The 18298-nt window shown below is 31.4% G+C and overlaps 1 long non-coding RNA gene across 1 annotated transcript; it reads right to left on the bottom strand.

The window, feature by feature from the left end:
- Positions 1–5002: 5002 nt before the first annotated feature.
- Positions 5003–7593, bottom strand: LOC127711093 (uncharacterized). Its single transcript, XR_007986486.1, has 3 exons — positions 7413–7593; positions 6771–6911; positions 5003–5149 (listed from the first exon to the last, which is right to left on the bottom strand). It is a non-coding gene; the product is annotated as an uncharacterized LOC127711093 (long non-coding RNA).
- Positions 7594–18298: the final 10705 nt, after the last annotated feature.

Raw genomic sequence — 18298 nt, 5'->3', positions numbered from 1 at the left:
CCTTTGAATAAAATAGTAGTGCATATAAACTTTCCGTTCTGGGATTTTATTTTTCACGAAACTTCATAGTAAAAGTGTCACAGTTTTAGCCGCAAAGGGAGTTCCTATGGGAAATTGCATTGTCTGTATTTACAGAATTGCAACCTATATAGGGTTAAAAAATAGAACATACAGAATTTCACAAAATCTGGTTTATCTCAGAGATTTTAAAGAATTTAACTCAAATATGAAGTTTTATAAATATTTCATGAAGATTGAGAAAATCCTGGGCCTTAACTATGATGACTCAGCATAAATTCACAGTTTACAGTATGCATGGTTTACTTAAAGCCCTGAATTCAAAATAAATTCATAATATATGCCTATTTGTAATTTAAATTGTTTAGAAGTGCTTATATTTACTCTTCGCAGTAATTGCAACTCATTGATCCTTCCTAAATATTTCTGCTGGGGTGTTTTTGTCCTGTCGATAACCCAAAAGTAAGCCGTAATGCCTAAATGTGCTTTTTTGTGACTGCGGCATAAAAAAGTACAAGCTAGAATTACAAAAAGACCTCAGTAAAACTTACAATAGTGTGTTCTATCCTAAATATGTAGTAAATATTCCACATTGCTAGAAACAGGGAAAAAAATTAGGAAATGTGAGGCCCCAGGGGCAAAACACAGAGAAAAATGCCTACCCCTGAGTCATAAAACAGATAATTTAACTTGTAAATGCTATGATTTTTTTATTTTAAAGGTCTTTTATAAAGTAAACAATAACTGTGCTAGGAAGTTATGCAAAAATCAGATGTAAGCAGTCATTTCAATCAAACTTTTAGTGAATTTATGCACCAGACTGATATCTTCATAAATACAACTTTTGCAAATATGGCTTTGTTTAAACACTTCTAGGACATATATTAACTAACTTATGTTAGATATATGGTTAGGGATGATACTGTTGTGACAAGAATTCTAAACTGACCATTTGAGGCAGAAATTGTGAACTTTCATTGACAAATAGGCATACAGTAAGATGTGGACTGGAGACACAGGCAAGATTGGATACTTTGTATAATCTTGAATGTTGGAATGCTTAACTACTAAACAATACATTTATAGTATTCTAAAATGCTTTCAATTTGTTATCAGAATAGTTTCAAACAGGTTTTAGACAGTTCATGTCAGAAAACATGCACATAGGGTAAGCTGGCAATAATTAGAGTCTTGTTTTCAAAATCTTTAAAAAATTGAAACAGGGGTAGGGGTATAAAATGTACTGTAAAAGGAGACTTAGAGTATATGCAGTGATTTCTTTAAGGCTATAATTCTGATAAATAAGTATTGTTGTGAGAAAAAGTGTTTTTAGAGAGTTTTCTATTTGAATAAATGTTTGTATAGGTTGCACTTTGTAAATACAGCTGTTTCTCAAACCACGCCTCTTTTGGGGAGATATTTAATATTCATAGGTATGTTAATTTGTTAACGTACTGGTTCCCATTGATGATCTCTGTGTTTCATCTCATAGAGACATCACTTGGGAATGTAACCAGTATAGAAAAACATGGTAGCGGCTAAATTTTAATTCTTAGGAGGTCCAAAAATGGAGGTAAGGGTAGTATAGAATTTTAGTATAAGTTTAAACTCTTAGAAGTTCAGGGCATATAAATGTTGAAAATATGCCGCACAGCCCTATATTTTGACCTTTGAATAAAATAGTAGTGCATATAAACTTTCCGTTCTGGGATTTTATTTTTCACGAAACTTCATAGTAAAAGTGTCACAGTTTTAGCCGCAAAGGGAGTTCCTATGGGAAATTGCATTGTCTGTATTTACAGAATTGCAACCTTAACTTATTTTCGTCTGTGTGTTTTATCCCATTGACATTAATACCACATACTATTTCTTTATGACAAACTTACATGTACATAGGACCAAAAAAAAATAAAAAATACGGTATACCTATATTCTCTGTATAAACTCTGTAATGGAAACAGATAATAAAGATTAGTGATGTGTTTAAGAAAATTATTGTCAATTCCATCGAAGCAGATCTCTAATAAGCCATATTCAAGGTTTATGACTGAATCTGCCTCTGGCCCCCATCTGTAACAAACATTAAATTTACAAATTAGTAGTGTTGGGGAATGTTGGCGTCACTTCTATCAAACAGGCCCTTTAACAATCTCAGAGTAGAATGATCTTGTTACTATTGTATAGCGTTACGAGAACTATATGCTACTCTCCCTAGTCTGCTACAACGGAGTCTATCCAAGGTCTATGACTGAAACATCCTCCCAGCTGCATCTGTAACAAAAATAAAATTCATCAATTAAATGTCTGTGGTAAACCTTAAAATGAAATAGAAATACATATAAAACATTACACATAAAAACATAAAATAAAATGGATCAACCAACCTTATTTCAATTCTTTGAAGTAACTTTGCCCCCTGAAATGAAATATAAATATTTATTATACCTCAATTATCATTATCTATATAAAATAAGTACACAATATTTTGACTTACAAGCTTTGAACTATTGGACTGGTCAATAGTTTCCAACTATTGGACCTCGTTGAAACTACTTGACTGCAAGCTTCATTATATTTCGCGGGATTTCCAATGCAGCTATAATGGAGGATTTTGAAAATACCGGGGAGAGTAATTCTTACCTATTGTATCTAGAGTTGACGTCAGTGCAAGATGTAGCCTTAGCATTTCAGAATATTTATGAAGTAAACGTTATGGTTGGGTTTCTGCTTTATATATTACGATAGTTGATTTATCACAGCCGAATTATTGTCTGTTGTCTTTTTTTGATATAATAAAACACTTACGGACTGGATATTTGTGGAAAAGTAAGTTTATTGTCCCCTCGGATACAACTATTGCCCTCGGCCACGCCTCAGGACAATAGTTGAACCATGAGGGACAATAAACTTACTACTACATTCATACACAGTCAATAAGTATACAATATGCATTACACATAAACATATAAAAAAAGAAGATTATTATATATAAAACAACCTTTTTTTTAGTTCTTTAAGTAACTTTAAACCTTTATAGAAACTTGAATTATTTTTTTTCAAAGTTTTTTTTACCTCACTTTACCATAAAATTTGCAGGGAATAAGACTGCTGTCAAAAAACAATATAATATTTTTACTTTCGAAGAAAATTTCTCTCAAGCTAGTCAAAAATGGAAGCATAAAAATTTTAGTTTTACCTGTGAAAGAATATTTTATGGGACCAAATTAGTCAGGGATGCTGTTTTTTGTGGTTGCTTCCTTTTTATTAAATTTTGACATTTCTTCACTTTAAAGATCTGACCATGCTGTACATATGTGCAACCATCCACTACTATTGGTCAAATTAAATGTTGCATGCAATACAGACCAAAATGAGGTTCAATTTTCGTCTTGGAAAACAATATCATCTATGTTTTTAAGCTCAATTTTACAAAATTTACCCAAGTGGCTGCTTAAATCAAATTATTACTTTATTATTTCATTTTAATTAATGTTTAAAAAAATCCTGTTACCCTTTAAGGGATAAATATTTTAAATGTTGGTTTTTTTCAAACTTTAAAAAATGAGTGGAAGCTGGCTAAAATACACAATATAATTAAACGTTTTTTATAACCATTTCAACCTCAAAGTAAAAGATAGTCTTTCCTAAGCGTGTCTCTAGCTAAGCTTTACAAATTTGTTCATTAATTTTTTGTTGAGGAACAGTGACAACCTCTTTGTCCAAAAAAGTTTACTCTAGTGCATAAACCCTCAGCCTTGCTACCAAAAGTAAAAAATATAAATTAATGGAATATTGAAATCAAATCTTCTCAACACTTGGAATAGATAAGCTGGGTTTTAATCAAACTCATTTAAACTCTGCACACACTAAAAATAAGTCTACAGTCAAAGTCAATCAGATGTCTGGCAGTTATAATGCACTGAACATTTATATGAAGCTAAGGTACATATGTTTCTATGTGAGACCTCATCTAAGAGATCAAAGCACTTAAAACTACCAACAATGAAAGAGTGCTTTCCATGTCCTCAAACTTGGTCGCCAATAGTGCATTCAACTCTATTGAGTACCGGTACTTATTTGTCAGAAGTCTCTGTGCATCAGTCAAAGTGCTGGTGAAATAGTCTCTACAGAGTAGAAATGAGTAAAATCTTTTAAATAAAAATTCTTTTTCACAAACTTGTATATTAACATTATCAAATAGTATTTGCATAATTATGAAGTAGGATACACTTTTGACATGTTAGTGTGATGATGTGGGTCTCCATGCTGTGATGTTTTGTTAGAATGACATCCTACATCACTGCCTTATTTTTGTGGAAAATGAAAAAAAAATGTGTTGATGTAAGCATGGCAAAGGGTTATGTTATATAACCAATTTCTGTAATTCTTTATCTTCAGTTATCAATTATGAATATAAAAGACATTACAAATAGGAACAATTGAGAGAAGAAATTCAGTTTCTTTTAAAAATGAAATTTTGCTTCATTTAAAAACACATAAGAAAAAGCTATCAAAGTTACCTCCCATTGATAAAAGGTGGTTTTCATCAAAACAACTTCCATTCACTTGTAAAAATTTGAATAAATTAAAGTACCAGAGCAATTGATAAATTAACAATGTTAAAGGCCAATGATAAAGTATTTAAAAAAATAACAGGATTTAATTTTTTCTCTTGGTGTCATCTCATAGATTTTCAAAAATGTTTAGTTGCATCTGGTAGTTTTGTTTAAAAGAACATAAATTAGCAAATCTAAACTTTGAAGCCGTTCAAAAAAATAATTCTGCTTGAAATTATGTAGTTTGATTTAGGCATTGCACAAGTTTTCATATCAACAGGTCTAAAAATTTGAGCATTCTTCAATTCATTTCTAAGGGTGGGCTTTGAGATATGAAAAAAATACTTTCGTTGGGTTGCTGCTTCATTGATGTATACCTGCATCCCCTTTTTTCCTAATGAGGATCTATGAAAAAAATTATTGTGTCCTGATGCATAATTTTTAACCAACAAAAAAATACTTACCATGTATAATTATAGACGAGGTTCTTACCACACTCTTTGGTAACTACAAAGATGGATATCTTACTGTACACATTGCTTACTCTTCAAGGTCATTGCTCAATTTTTGGGTTCCTGAAAAATATCAGTTTTGTATATAATATTTGAAAGGTTGGAAACTTATATTATTTCTGGTTCTTTAAAAAATTTCAATCTAAGACAGTCATCATGGTCATATGTTTTCTTTGATGCATCTCCTTTAATTATTGCTATCTTTCACTTAAATTCTAATACTGTAAATTTAGAAATTATTGCAATGTTTTTATTTATTATACAGGATTTTCTCAATATCACAAAAAATAAAAACAATTTCTGAATTTACAGTACATGTATATTTATCTCAAAAAGATATTAATATTGTCCTGTAAAAATAACCGATCAAAATCTTTTTTGCATGCAGGTATCATTAACTTTGATTATGGTTATTGTTCCATGACCTATGGCTGTTTATAAACAGAAATTGTCTCAATAACAATCATACCACATCATCTTATTAATACCAGTATTATTTATACTGTCAAACCCAGTCATTTGTTTTTTTTCTTTCTGTTCAGATTTGTTAGCTTATAGGTTGAACCTCTGTAAATATAGACAATGCAATTTCCAAAACGAACTCCTTTTAAGGATCAAAAAAAAAAAAATTACTATAAAGTTTCGTAAATAAACTGTTATCACACAGAAATGTCTCGCTTTTTTGTAATTTTAATAATGGAAATATTGAAATTAAAATAGCAACACGGCAACACTTTAACATGTAAGTTTTGCAATTATTCAAAGTAAATGAACCCTGACTGAAGGTACATGTCAAAGCAATTTCCATGGAAATGAGATGTATCAAAGCTAATACAACTGCATACCAAATACCACTGACTTATCATAAGTAGTTTCCTTAAAACAAACTTAACAAAAACGAATACATGTAAACTAAGCAAAATTTCAGTCAATAAACCATAACTGAGGCGGTGGGGTCAAATAATCTCCATTGTAATGAGATGTGCCAATGCTAATACAACTGCATACCAAATATCATTGACCTACCACTAGTGGTTCCCCATAAACAGACCTAATCACAAACTAATACCGGTACATGAAAACTAATAAAAGTTTCAAAGTCAATAGACTATGACTGAGGGGGCAGGGCCAAATAATCTCCATGGAAATGAGATATGCCATTGCTTATACAACTGCAGACCTATTATCATTAACCTACTACTAGTGGTTCCCCATAAACTAACCTAATAACAAACTAATACATGAAAACTAAGCAAAAATTACAAAGTCAATAGACCATAACTAAGGGGGCAGGGCTAAATAGTCTCCATGGAAATGAGATATACCAATGATTATACAACTGCAGACCTATTATCATTAACCTACCACTAGTGGTTCCCCCTAAACTAGACCTTATCACAAACTAATACATTGTTGATGTCGCCGCCGCCGAAAACAGCATACCTATGTCTCGCTATTTTACTCTGTCAAGCGAGACAAAAATAATATCCTGGAATCTTAAGTTCATATGCACTATTATTCTTTACAAAGTTCAAAACACAGGGCTGTGCAGCATATTTTCAACATGTTTATGCCTTTCAAAGCCTTTTTAATACGCAAGGTAATTAATATTGTACTTAAAAAAAAAAATCATTTTAATGTTGAAAATTGATGAAGGGAAATGTAATATTCAACCAAGACAAACCTTATAGATGAACGCAACTGGCCGATTCTTTTATATTGTTGTATATACTATACAGCCTAGGTTTTCTGTAGGTCTTCTTTAAGTTTCTGTGGTTTAACAATTCATCAAAATGAGAATGTTGTGGATAGTCTTTTAAATTCTCTGAAATACAAAATTCAATTTACTTTTCCATATATATATGCCTTTTTCAGCTGCACTGGTTTTTCTGTGATCAATTTGCTGTAATATTTTCAAAAGCATACACAAAAACATTATGATTGGTTTAAAAAAATCTTAAAAATGGAAATTAATCAATGATATAACGTTGTTTTTTTTGGGTGTACAACCAATGAGATTACCCATAGTCCTTAGATTTTGAAAAGGAAAATTACATTTGTTAAGTAAACACAGCCAACTTTGCCAAATGATTATGATGAACTAAAACCAAAGGAAATTACATATAATAAGCTTTCCAAATAGATACAATGGTCCCAATTGATTATATTAGTAAACTCAAGGAGATGGTGTTCATTACCTCTTTGTTTAATTAAATGTCTTTTACTGACCTTTGTGGCATTTTAAATAGCTACTGAAAGTACATATTTCTTTGAAAAATATTGATTTTAGTTGAAATGATAAGACGTTTTTTCAGTGGGAACTCACTTTTGTCCTGACTGTATATACTCTGAGTCTAGCATTGTTGAAAATCTATATAATGACTATAGTGTCTGGTTTTCCTATCTAATACCAATTTAGATGACTTTAAGTTCCTAGAATCCAAGAACTGAAAAGAAACATTTAATATTAAAACAAGTCAATGAAAAAATGTTATACTTCTCAAATAAATAAACCAACATGAAGAAATGGTTAAGAGTCTGACATCATTGTGTTTCCCATCCAACCTTATTATGTATCAAAAATTTGTGAAATCTTTAATTCTTTAAAAGTAATTTTCTGGAACTAAAAGTTTGAAATCCAGAACAGAATACATTAAGGTTTATGACCCCTTCTGTAGCCATCTGAATTCGAAATTTTCAATCTGCAATAATATCAAAACAGCAAAGATAATGTACAGTAGAGATTGGCCATTTTGTACATATACCAAGGGGAAACTTCGAACAAAGCATTATTATTTATAGTTTCATTGCATTCGATAGAAAATGGGAATTTTGAGACAAATAAAACCAGATTTTTGTAGAAAATCCACAGACTTTAATACTGAGATTTTCGTTATAAAATTCTAAACATAAATTACTAACTTGTTTGTCCATGGTGTGCTAGCTTTTATTGTTTACAAAAAGTCCTAAATAACCTTTTAATTCCAAAAAAAACTCGTGGTGAGTCATTAAAGTCTAGCGCACCCCGGAAGGCGTACTTGAATAGGTCCGTATTTACATTTGTTTTAACCAATATCTTAATTTATAATTTTGTTTTAAGGAAATCATTGCTAGCACTGCATGCAATTATCGTCTATCAATCAAGCACCGAATTATCAAATATTAGATTACAAGGGGAAAGGCTGTGGATTTTCTATAAAATTTCCATATGTTTATCATTTAACATGTTGAATCAACAGAAGGGTACATAATCCTTAAAGTAAATAATTATTACTACATTAAATACCTTAAACTCGTCATGAAACTTTAAACTTTTTCATGTCTTCAAAAAATTTCAGGAATTAATGCAAGTCTTTGTGACTTGTCCAAGTAAAGATCAAACTAATTTGAATTCAAATCCTAAACCTGTAAGTCACATGATCATACGTACAGGTAAAAATCTTTTCACTTGAAATCTACTCACTTCATACTTGAGTAACTGGCAGGGTAGAAAAATATAATAAATGAAACCTGACACAAGGTGTTTCACAAAATATGTAACAGAATTTTGTTCAGATAATAAAGCATTCCCCTAAAGGGAAAATGAACAGTAAAACCTAATAAAATGCTTCGCTGGGGCGCAGCTTGATACGACCGCAGAGGTCGAACCCTGAACAGTTGGGGCAAGTATGGACACAACATTCAAGCTTGATACAGCTCAGAATTTGGATTGTTATTAAATATTTGACACAGCATAGGTTTCTGACACAGAAAGAATGTGGTCTAAGAACTTGAATTTTTTTAATTTACCTATTATGGTCCAATGTCCAAAATCAAAATACATGGTTAGATTCAGCATATCAAAGAACCCCTTATATTCAATTTTTGTTAAAATCAAACAAAGTTTAATTTTGGACCCCAACTTGGACAAACTTGAAAACTGGGCCCATAATCAAAAATCTAAACACATGTTTAGATTCAGCATATCAAAGAACCCCAAGAATTCAATTTTTGCTAAAATCAAACTAAGTTTAATTTTGGACCCTTTGGACCTTAATGTAGACCAATTTAAAAAACGGGACTTAAAATTAAAAATCTAAATATACGGTTAGATTTGGAATATCAAAGAACCCCAATAATTCAATTTTTGATGAAATCAAACGAAGTTTAATTTTGGACCCTTTTGACCTCAATATGAACCAATTTGATAGCGGGGCCCACAAATAAAAAATCTAAATTCTTGGTTAGATTCAGCATAACAAAGAACCCCATATATTCAATTTTTGTTGAAATCAAAAAAAGTATAATTTTGGACCCCAACTTGGACCAACTTGAAAACTGGGCCCATAATCAAAAATCTAAACACATGTTTAGATTCAGCATATCAAAGAACCCCAAGAATTCAATTTTTGTTAAAATCAAACTAAGTTTAATTTTGGACCCTTTGGACCTCAATGAAGACCAATTTAAAAAACGGGACCCAAATTAAAAATCTAAAAACACGGTTAGATTTGGCATATCAAAGAACCCCAATAATTCAATTTTCGATGAAATCAAACAAAGTTTAATTTTGGACCCTTTTGACCTCAATATGAACCAATTTGATAGCGGGGCCTACAAATAAAAAATCTAAATACATGGTTAGATTCAGCATATCAAAGAACCTCATATATTCAATTTTTGTTGAAATCAAACAAAGTTTAATTTTGGACCCCAATTTGGACCAACTTGAAAACTGGGCCCATAATCAAAAATCTAAATACATGTTTAGATTCAGCATATCAAAGAACCCCATATATTCAATTTTTGTTGAAATCAAACAAAGTTTAATTTTGGACCCCAACTTGGACAAACTTGAAAACTGGGCCCATAATCAAAAATCTAAACACATGTTTAGATTCAGCATATCAAAGAACCCCAAGAATTCAATTTTTGCTAAAATCAAACTAAGTTTAATTTTGGACCCTTTGGACCTTAATGTAGACCAATTTAAAAAACGGGACTTAAAATTAAAAATCTAAATATACGGTTAGATTTGGAATATCAAAGAACCCCAATAATTCCATTTTAGATGAAATCAAACAAAGTTTAATTTTGGACCCTTTTGACCTCAATATGAACCAATTAGATAACGGGGTCCACAAATAAAAAATCTAAATACATGGTTAGATTCAGCATATCAAAGAACCCCATATATTCAATTTTTGTTGAAATCAAACAAAGTTTAATTTTGGACCCCAATTTGGACCAACTTGAAAACTGGGCCAAAAATCAAAAATCTAAATACATGTTTAGATTCAGCATATCAAAGAACCTCATATATTCAATTTTTGCTAAAATCAAACAAAGTTTAATTTTGGACCCTTTGGACATTAATGTAGACCAATTTGAAAACTGGACCCAAAATTAAAAATCTAAATACACTGTTAGATTCGGCATAACAAATAAATAAATGTGATCAAAGATTTTACAAATCTAATGCGCCATACTGTGCAATTAAAGATTACTTCTTGAAATTTTTCAATATTTGAAATTTGAAAAAAAAATAATATTTGAAGAATAATTCTTTTTAATTTCTGAAATCTGAAATGAGAAAAAATTGGCCCCCCACAATTTCTTTTTATCCCCCCCCCCCCTTTTTCCCCCAAAAAAATTCTTTCCCTCAAGATATGGTCATAATCTCAATTCAAATTTCCAATGGAGTTGGCAACCATAATTACCCATTTAAATTTACCATAGTGCTAACTTAATCTATTTTATAATAGAATTAATAAAAATATAGTGTCAAATCTTTCATATGGATTTTTTTGTAAAAAAAAAAGATGAAAACATTTGCAGATATTTTTACTGGTCTTCCTTTATAAATATGCATTTCTTTAAACATAATTTAAAAGCAGTGTAAGGGAAGTAACCAAAACGTTGTATTTGGATTACCTCCCTTACACTGTTTTAGATTATCTTTATTGTTCATTAACCATTACTTTATACATAATTTAAAAGCAGTGTAAGGGAGATAATTTCAATGATGTATTTGATTTATCTCCCTTACACTGCTTTAAATTATGTTTTGTACTAAAGTATTTGTCCATTAACCAGGACAACCTTGTTTTTCCCCCTTTTTTGCCCCTAATTCCTAAACGGTTTGAGCCATAACCCCCCAAAGCAAATCCTAACCATCCCTTTGTGGTATGGAAACTTGTAGTATAATTTCAGAGAGATCCATACACCGTTCCACAGTTATTGTCTGGAAACTAGAAAATGCTCATTTTTGGCCCCTTTTTGGCCCCTAATTCCTTAACTGTTGGTACCATAACCCCCAAAATCAATCCCAACCTTCCTTTTGTGGTATTTAACCTTATGGTCAAATTTCAAAAAGATCCATTCACTTAAACTAAAGTTAGAGTGCGAAAACCAATATGTATTCGGACGACGACGCCGGACGACGACGACGACGACGACTACGACGACGACGACGACGCCAACGTCATACCAATATACGACCACAAAATTTTTTTGCGGTCGTATAAAAACATGAGGCTCCAATAACCTGCATAATTTTTGAAAATTTTGCATGATATTGTCTAAAGCATTTAAATGGGTACATATCTAAACACTGATATTTGGGTTAACTCAGTTAAAAAAAAAAGTTTTTACAATATGAACAAAGTTAATTTTGGACCCTTTGGGCCCTATGTTGACCCATAGTAAAATGTGGCTAAAATAAAAAAAATCCAAATGCACAGTTAAATCAGGGACAGTCTATACTTAGTATAGAAAGTCCCTGGTTAAATTCAGCATATCAAAGAACCTCAACAATGCAATTTTTGATGACACTTTAGACCCCAATGTGGACCAATTTAAAACGGGGCCCAAAATCTGAATACAAGAGTAGATTCAGCATATTTTAAAAAGTTTGATTGATTGATTTTTGGTGTTTTGGTGTTAATATCAAGATCAGAATAATGTGATAAAGAAGAATAGTTATACACCAAACACACATCAGTAAACGTTTTACTATCACGGGGGTCATAGGACAATTTCAAAGTCAGAGTGACCTTACTTTGGTAAATGATACACCCAAATCTCCATGTTGTATCAGCATAACAAAATTGGTCTACCTAAGTTCTATGGTACAAAAATTATGAGTGACCTGACTTTTGGATATGACACATCCTTGAAGCCCATGATGCAACTGCATACCAAGTTTGGTTAACGTAAGTTGAATAGTATAAAAGTAACCTGACACAGACGGACAGACACATATTACTATATTAGATACGTGTAAGCTGTTCATCTACAGTAGAGACATTATGATTCACTATAATATCCACCAAATCTGTGACTGTTGTGTGGGACCATAATCAGTTCTTTGAATAGTTATTTCCAATATAGAAACAAAGTTGTTATTGGTTGCTTGTAGAAAAAAATCTTATATAAACTTGATGCACCTAATGATAGTGTTGGTCAATTTCTAATTCATCCCACAGTTTAGAATAAAAGTAGATGTTTGGGATGTGTTATAGAGAAAGATCGTGTATTTTTAAAACCTATGTATGGTTTCTTCTTTTAAACAAAATTCTTATTTTCATCCATAAATGGTGTAAAGTAAAAGATTAAAAGAGTAAGACTCTTGAATGAAGATCTCTGTTACAGTCATTTCCATTGCAGTCTTGGATACAGGTTTTTCGTAATAATCTTGGAATGTCACCGATTTTATTTCTAATATTTGAGTAACAGACACAGTTGAAATCAATTTGAAGATTTCTTTTGCTCTTATAGTCACATTAATGATTTTGACATTATATAGGCATCTGTTCAAGATCTCTTCCTATTGTTTTTGTTTTGTTATGATGTGTCTCATTGGCATATACTCCACATGCATCTCTTTTTAAACTTATTCATTCAAGCTGTTATTTCAATTTTAAAACTTAAAGAATCGTAGCAAGCATGCTCATGTACCCCATGCCCCCACATTGTCACCGGACAAACAAAATCTCACCAGAATTCTAAGTTCAAAGACTCATAACTCCTACAAAAGATAAGTTCTTGTAGATATACACATCTACATATTATGTCCTATTTAACTACAAAGTTTCATAAAATTCTGTTATGTGGATTCAGATGAGTTGCTACAACTAACTGTTGCAGTAGTATTCTAAGTTCAAAGGGGCATAACTCTAAAGAAGAATAAAAATTGAATCATAATTTCCTGTAATTTTGCACATCTATTTACTATGTCCTTAACAGTAACCTACAAAGTTTGATTTTGATATGGTTTCAGAGGGGTGGGATGGCAAGAACAGGACTGATGAATAGACAGACAGACTGACAGACAGATCTACTTTCAATATTATTATTTTCTTTACACTTTCACCTCAGCACTAATCAATTTACTTCCATGGTCAAACTTAAGAGCGAGGAACAGGATTCCCTAAAAAAGAGTGATTTGAAAGATTTTTTGCATTAGATTTCGAGTTCTCAAATTTGTTTTAATAGTTCCACCACATTGATGTAATGTCATTACAGGATGATACTCCCATAACAAACCGTGCATACATTCATTACATGTACATATGTCACCAATTAACACAAGTTGTATTGTTTCAGATTCAATTTAATAAAACAAACAGTGGCATCCTGTTGAGCATATATAAGACATCGTAATTGGAGATAGGAAAGACAATCAAGCGACAGGGTGCCTGCTGATAATAAAATTCATTTGACAATATATCAATTTCGAGTTTTTTTAATATACCACCTTTTCATTTTCTTTAAATACAAGTGTGGACACAGATCAGTGTGGATAGTATGATTGGATGTTTGACAGTGTTTTATATGACAAAAGGAGTTCTATGTTTTATGTTTTCTATGTATTAACTGTGTTGCACAATGACAACCAACATGAGCATTAGGGGTGTTGTTTATGTAATATTTAGTTTTTATGTTCAACACGGGCATGGAAGAGATACTAATTGCATTAATTACCAAATGATTATGATACAATATATATGTTCCACATCTTTGATTTTGGATACGTTTTGTAGCTAGGAGAGGAACACATAATAGGTTCATTTTTTTCTTAATGTGATTTTTTTTATATGGGAGATGGTATCTGAGAACATGTATTTGCTTACTATTTGTATAGTTCTATTTACATTACTTTGTGGGGGATTGTCAGTATCATAAGTTAAAGATTTCGGTTAAATGTGGAAATTGTTTCTCAGTTTAGAAGACATTTAATGTTTTTTAGTAATGACAATGCCTGACATGATGATTGGGGCTAGATCGTGAATTTCTGTGTTATTTTTTATTAATTCTTTGAAAATATCTCCTCCAAAGCTGGTCAAAGCAAAAAAAAGTTTTGACCAGTATGAAAATGATATCAACAAAAGAACCTTTGTGAGCATGCTTCAAAGACTCATAACTAACTACAGAAGTCATATGATAAAATGTCAAGTGGATATTATGAACATCTACTTAATATGTCTAAATATCTAAAAAGTTTTAGTATTCAATATGAAAAAGCTATTGCAAAAGTATTCTCTTTTCAGTTTTTTTTTGTTATATGGATACAAATTATAAGTGATACCAATACAGTAAGGCAGTTTTGTTATGGTATGAAAGTGTAGTAATTAACATTTACTGTTAATTCACACAAATTAAGAAATAAACAAATGAATGATAAATGTTGAACATGTACAATGAAATATATTTTAGAAATCAATTAGGCCAGATAGGCCTTATAAATTTTGGTCTTTTTCTTAACATACTGAATGACCATTTACAGTCAGGACTGAGTCGCCAGTAGGCAGTACAGATGTAAAAAAATGTGGATAGTGTCCACATGTGGACACAGATGATGCCCCCGCTTGCATATCATATAGTTATAAAGGGACATAACTGAAGAACGGTAAAAGTAACGCTACCCAAATTTGAACTTGATCCGAGTTTTGTGGTAATAAGCATTGTGTGTAAGTCCCATAACATTAGGTTGAGGTTAATTTAAGTAGAGAACAGAAACTCAAAATTCAGCAATTTTTCCATTTGTAAACACGCATAACTCTAAAACGGTTGTGTATAAGTTTTATAACATTTGGTTGAAACAAACTAAAGTTAGAGAACGGAAACGAAAAATTCAGCAATTTTTATGTTTATAAAGGGACATAACTCAAGAATGGTAAAAGTGTCGCCACCAACTTTCGTACTTAATCTGTATTATCTAATAATAAGCATTGTGTATAAGTTTTATAACATTTGGTTGTGGCAAACTAAAGTTAGAAAACGGAAACAAAAAATTTGTACTTGATCTTAGTTTTGTGGTAATGAATATTGTGTAAAGGTTTCATAATGTTTGGTTGGGGCAAACTTAAGTTACAGAATGGAAACTAAAAATTTAGCAATCTTTCGATTTATAAAGGGGCATAACTCAATAATGGTTAAAGTGACCCTACCCAACTTCAAATTCAACTTGATCTGTATTTTATCAGTGGAAGTCAAAATTAAACATTGCATTGTATAAAGCATTGATTGTAGTTGATTCAACTATAATCATGGACAAAGGAAGATAACTCCAATTTTATAAATTACTTGATATTTAGAAGAAAATAAAAATGTAGCAATTTTTCCATTTATAAAGGGGCACAACTCTAAGAACGGTTCACCAAAATTCAAACTTGATCTGTGTTTTGTGGTAATAAGCATTGGGTATAAGTTTCATAACATTTGGTTGAGGCATACTAAAATTAGAGAACGGAAACGAAAAATTCAACAATTTTTCCATTTTTAAAGGGGCATAACTCTAGAACGGTAAAAGTGACGCTTCCAAAATTCAAACTTGATCTGTGTTTTGTGGTAATAAGCATTGCGTATAAGTTTCATAACATTTGGTTGAGGCAAACTAAAGTTAGAGAATGGAAACCAATTTTAGGACGTACATACGTACGTTCGTACAGTCGGACAAGGGTAAAACTTTATGCCCCCTCCGCTACGGCGGGGGCATAAAAATAAAGTGTAACAAAAGAACCTAGCATCATATTGCTAGTAGCGCCAGTAGCATTGCTTGGTGAATTTGTGCTTTTTTTTTTTAATTTGGCTAATGGACAAAAAATGTTTGGTTCAAATCTAAATAAAATGCTTTTATCTCCCTATTACTTACATTGTACATAGAATGGATACTACTTTGACAATTCCTTGTACATGAGAGTTGTCTGTCAAATCTTTATTTCACAAAGAATGAATTGCATAACAATGAACTGAGCTCAAAGCAAAGCACTTTAATAATACACTTAGACAATGAGCTCAATCCAGTGATATACTTTGTACTACAGGTCCTTCATGAACATCCTACTGGCCAAAACCATATCTCACAAACATGCCATACTACATGGTTGGATCAGAAGTCCTGAAAAAGACATGAACTTTATTAACATATTTTGAGTATATACACCGGTTAAAACCTTCACAAATTTGTGGTAAAATTATTCAGTATCTAGCAACTATCAATCGCTTCATGCACAAATTGATATAGGTTGAGTACCCCTCTGTCAGAAATAAGAACATACCTCCACCTAATTTTAGTAAACTGATGAAGAAACATTCAAAACTATAAAATGTTATCTAATAGACTAGCTGCAATGAAATCCCAGTTTTCTAAAATGGTAGGTGGAACCTAAAACTCGAAAGATTTTAAATATTGCAAATATACATGTTATAATAATTCTTCTCAAAAATTCGCTATATTTTTCCTTACACAATGTATTTTGTCTTTTGTTCGAGACTGTATATTGACCTCTAGATGTCTTTCAATTACATCCAGTTTGGCGTGGGTTGATGTTTGATTGTTGTACATGTTATATATCGACGTGGGATTTGTTTATATAAATAAGCCGTGAAATAATTTTGGTTAACTGAAATCCTTTAACTTACTTCCAAATTAGTGTTAATACTGGTCCAAGGACACAGTTATCGTCCTTTGGTTTTCGTTGTCTACGAATATAGTCCCTAGTGTGAACAGTGTATAACTTGCATTTTTTTTTTATACACTTTCCCAATTTATTTCTTGATATTTTATGCATGAAATATTAAGTAAGGGGATGAAATTACATGTTAAAAAAATTTGGGTGCTGAATCTTTATGTTAAGTAGTGATTTGGTCCAGTTAAAAAAGGTCAAAAATTAGAATGTCTGAAGCTGTCAAACTGAATTTTAGCCCCCCTTAACACAGAATTGTCAATATTTTGAGTTAGAGCTGGTAGAAGTTTCTATAATTTTGATATTATTTGTATCAATAGTAGTACACTACACTGTAAAAATCTTTTTGAGATAGAGCAGGTGCGATTTTTTTAATTTGAATTTATTGTCTAAAAGAAATGCACTACGAAATAACTGTGTTCTCGGGCCTAAGAGATGAATTCCGTAAATGTAGATTCTGTACTTTGGCAACTTTCCTGAATGGTTTGCTGGTTTCAATTTGTCAAACTCAATAAAAGTAAAGGATTTACATCTTTGTTTGACAGAAATTCTGTTAAAATGTCCCATTTTGGCATTATACGGCTAAAATAAGCATTTTAAAGCAGTTTCCATTTTATGCCTAAGAGCCATGCTGACTTTCTATCTGACAGCTTTTTATGTTCCTGATATTTGTGTTTCTATGCTTAAATCAAATTTAATTAACCATTTGTGAACTCGGAATCTAGAGAAAAGTAGATTATCACAGAAAAAATGTGCAGAATATTTGTATTTATGTCCCTGGTTAAACGGCCTGTTTGATGTATGTGAAATGTGAAGAGCTTTGTACATAAAATCTATAGTCCATCACAAATATTTCACTAAATCTGTAAAAAAAACACTTTACAATGATCAGTATACCCTATTCATTTCATATGCTACCATAATTTTCTTCTTTAGGATAGTAAGTGGTTCAAATATATGCCAAATGAGACTAAAACTACATGCAAGTTTTCCATTGAAAAGTGAAAAACTGGTCATCAAACCATACTGTCTGCAAAAAAAAGTTGAATTCAAGAGTCCTTTTGCAATTAGACTTCTTGTATCATGACATCTTAGCATAGAAATGAGCAAAAAGTAACAAATTTCAATTTCTTATAGCCTCTGTGTGCATTTTTATATGTAAATATGGGCTACGGCCTAAATCGACTCTAAATAATTCTCAGTCTTACATGGCCTAAGACCATTTTATACTCGTGTGGTATGCTTTTTGTAACTTTTCTTTACA

Source organism: Mytilus californianus, unplaced genomic scaffold (assembly GCF_021869535.1).
Source record: "Mytilus californianus isolate M0D057914Y unplaced genomic scaffold, xbMytCali1.0.p SCAF_8, whole genome shotgun sequence".
NCBI lineage: Eukaryota > Metazoa > Mollusca > Bivalvia > Mytilida > Mytilidae > Mytilus > Mytilus californianus.
Note: the sequence above shows the minus strand (reverse complement) of the source record. Positions and strands in the feature narration are given on the sequence as shown.